This window comes from Cynoglossus semilaevis, chromosome 2 (assembly GCF_000523025.1).
Source record: "Cynoglossus semilaevis isolate Cse_v1.0 chromosome 2, Cse_v1.0, whole genome shotgun sequence".
Classification (NCBI taxonomy): Eukaryota; Metazoa; Chordata; class Actinopteri; order Pleuronectiformes; family Cynoglossidae; genus Cynoglossus; species Cynoglossus semilaevis.
In genome coordinates, this window is record NC_024308.1 from 15,794,313 (window position 1) to 15,798,274 (window position 3,962).

General features: G+C 36.4%; 1 long non-coding RNA gene across 1 annotated transcript; it reads right to left on the reverse strand.

Annotated features, from left to right (window-relative positions):
- Positions 1–2,021: 2,021 nt before the first annotated feature.
- LOC103399965 (uncharacterized) lies at positions 2,022–3,634 on the reverse strand. The gene is made up of 4 exons (XR_523737.2): positions 3,470–3,634; positions 3,328–3,400; positions 2,671–2,774; positions 2,022–2,528 (listed from the first exon to the last, which is right to left on the reverse strand). It is a non-coding gene; the product is annotated as an uncharacterized LOC103399965 (long non-coding RNA).
- Positions 3,635–3,962: the final 328 nt, after the last annotated feature.

Below are 3,962 nucleotides of genomic sequence, written 5' to 3' on the forward strand. Positions count from 1 at the left end.
ATTTTCCTGTGTGGTTTAATCACCAAGTAATAACGATGAACAAAACAATTTACGCACATAATCAGAAATCAGGTTCAAATCACCATAAGAAAAGTCAAAGTCAAATTGCTGTGGTTTCACAAATGCGACCAATTAATTATAACCATTGTTATTTCAGAACCTGCTAAAATCCCCAACCTCGCTTATTCTTTGATCTTGAACGACAGAATAAAATTTTGTGGGTTTCATTACTGCCACCTACTGGGTCTTGATCACCGGTGAACTGAAAGGAAAATCAAGGCAACTACAGAAACCTGATTTCTCCTTTTGTTAGCTACTTTTTTACCCTGATTTGATGCAGGTATGATATAATTAAGGATGCGTGTGTGAGATGATTGGTCTTATATAATGGTTCCTGCACAATAGGCCAACAACTGTTGTTTAAAAAAAAAAAGTTAATTAAATAGGGGGTGGTATTTTGGCATTCTTTCACGTTCCTGTGTTCTCAGGTTTTCCACAGCCTTGGACATAACATTTATATTTAGCACTGACTCATTGTTGAAGCTCAGTCATTCTTCTAAAATACCAAACATTTAAAATTCTTCTCTAATCAGACCAGATAAACGAAGCACCGCTAAAGAGTCCGGGTGTCATTTGACCATGACTCCTTCACGGGCTGAAGGTCTGACTGACATGAATGGCATGTCAGGAAATGAATGGCAGAATAGGACAGGCAGGAAGAGGGAGCTCTACATGGACTTCCAGTGAACTGTGTCAGCCTCCTACGCACGTTTCCTTCTCCATTTCCTCTTTTTGTTTTGCTTTACGGCCAAAAAACATGCCAATCTTCTTCGTATTGAGGGAAGTGATTATGAGTCATGGTTTGTGAGGGTGGTTTCACATTTAATGATGACTGGTGATAAATCTTTTGGCTAGCTGTCAGTAGCATAACATGCTAAATCAAAGCATGATGAAGGGTAGTCATACACCAGTGTTTTGAATGTACTTCATTTTAAGCTGATCATTTTAGCCACTGCCTAAAGTTACATAGTTGACATACTCTTCTTTTTTTATCATCTGTTTCCCTTCGTGAGTCACCACAGTGGATTGTCTAACCGAATTTCAACTTTCTCCTCGTCTTTCTTGCTTTCTCAATGCTCCTCTTCAATAATTTACCCAATGAATCATCTCAGTCGTCCTCCTCTGTCGGAAGTTTTGGTAAAATACGTCTCAACCTCTAACACTACATTCAAACTTCTCAGACTTTGTCCCTCCGACCATGTCATATGTAATATTGTCCATCCTGGTCGCTCTCTCGAATATTTTGACACTGGTTTGGACTGGACAGAAGTACGTGTGTTTGTGTGTGTGTTACTCACAGATATAGGATAGTCAGGGTGAAGAAGGAAGGAAGACACAAACACTTTCTCTGGATATTTGAAAAAAAAAAAAGACATGGTGGCAAAGAGTGTGTTCCTATTTCCATTTCCTTCTCTCTTTTTACATCCTTCATCTTTTTCATAATATTTAGGCACGTGTGCGTTTTTTTGCGTGTGCTTAAGTATTATGAAATATCTACATAAGTTCCTGTGTTTGTACTAGGCATCTGTCACACTTGGTTAATCACATTAATTAATTTGTGTCGAATAATCTTTTCATTTTTACACATTTTATCACATGTGCAGAATGGCATTCTCATTGTATATCTAATAATTTCACTCTATTGTTAGTGGATACACAACAAGCTTAAAATACCATTTCATCCAGAGAAAGCCTCCCAGCATGCACAGTAAATAAGTCTGACAAGCCAACCAACACAATTGTGAAATGTCAAAAAGCAGAAAGTTTTGAAGGCAAATTTCAACATTTTCTATGACCGACACAATTATTAAATGTCAAAAGGCAGAAACTTTTGAAGGCAAATTTCAACATTTTCTACAAGGCACTGTTAAGATGCACAGTCATGACTTAAATCCTCCAACTTTATGGGAAAAAAAATGTACCTAATATTTAATACATTTTCTGGGGAACTAAGTTAAATGTTTGGAGAATTTCCACATTTTGCTAAATAAAAACATGTGTGAAAAACACATGTACAACAGCTGCTGTTACTCCTCTTTTTATTCCAGCAAAATATAGTGACAATTTACCCTAATTATTCATAATTAATCATGACAATATATGACTGGTTGATTAATTCCCAGTTCCAATGTGATTACTCTCATTAAAATGCAATTGATTATTAATATGTGATTATTATTGATATATAAGGGCTATCAATTAATTAAATTTTTCGATTAGATTAAAATAATATTTATATACGGTGTTTATACAGTATGTGATAGACAGACAGACAGACAGATAGATTTAGGCATGTTATGCCTTTCACTTGCCAGCAGGTGATGCTAAGTGATCATTTAAAAGCCTTTTTCAACTGTGTCTTTACATAGCCAACACTAGGGGTCGGCAACCTTTAACAATCTAACCGCCATTTGGACCCATTTACCACAGGATAGAAAACACTGGGAGTCACCAAGCCCTTTTGATATCTAAAATGAAGATAACAGATTACCTTTATGATATATACATATATTTACTGTATATATATAATTTCTGCATGCCACTAAAATATTTTGAAAGACGAGTGTGCTTGTATACCTGTATCTCCTTGTCTGTGTCTTACTTGTATACCTGTATCTCCTTGGCTGTGTCTTTTCCTTCAGGGTTAATGGCTTGCCATCAAATACGACGGGGATCTTGTCCTGGTCCTTTTCCCGTCCTCTCAGAAACCTGACCTATAGACAAGGTCACATCTATTACATCCTATTCTCAGATGCAAATTAGATCAACCTTGATCCACAAATCTTAAATCTCATCAAATCTCAAATCTTAAGCTTCAGTTGTAAAAGATTAAATAAGATTAAATATTAAATATGAGGATTACACATTGAACAACTCACATTTGTCCTGTTCTAGAGAACTGTCTCTAGTAATAATACTTATTATGGTAAGTAACCACTAACATTGACCAGAATCAGAAAGCGTAACGTAAAATACCAATAATGAGTAACTTATGAATGAACCAATATTGAATGAATATTAGGATACATAAAATACGAAGGAATGCACGTAGTGAGTTATTTTAAGATGTATCAAAGAACCCCGCATTCACCATAGGCCGACCAGTGCTAGAAGAAACCACAGCAAAATATCCTCCTAGTTACTTTAAACTGACATTATAAATAAAAAAAAATGTCTTTCTTTAGTTGTTAGTTGTTGTTGACTTTAGTTCAAAGCTAAATGTTTGTTATACTATGTGTTAAAAAGGGCGGGGCAAACATTTCTCACCGTTTTTCGGCGTTTCAAGCTATGCACGCGATGTTGGGGTTTGTAGCGGCTCACAAAATGGAGGATAATTAGCCTGTGAAACACCGAATTAGCATTAACATAAACAATGTGTTAACGGGCTTTTTGTTTTCAATAAACGAACCATCTTTACGACATTTTTCTCATTTTCCCGTCCTTTTTGCAAGTAGCTTCTTTCCTTCCTGCTGCTTAGAGAGGGCAAAATAAACAGCGCGTTTGCACTGCACTTCCTCACTGACAAGCTGGACGGGACCTGCGTAGCTCCTGATTGGCTGTTGAGGGCTGGACTCCCTCGGCCCCACCCAATTGGTTTTCCATGAATCAAGTGGTGCATTCAAGTATAATATGACATTTGAAATGTTGCCAATGTGCACATTAGAAAATGATTAAATATACACTCTCTGCGATCTCTAACTATGGGTTTCTCACCAAGACTACACAAATGTTTTAATTTCCTTTAAGTGTCGCGTCTGGCGTTCCACGGCGTTGAAAGGTTATCATAAAATTTATAGTTACAGTTTAAACATTAACAAACTAAAATAAAATATAAACATTTAAATTAAGTAGTTACATTTTTCCCAAAGCGAACCGCCACAAAGGGATGAAAGAGGCGCTGG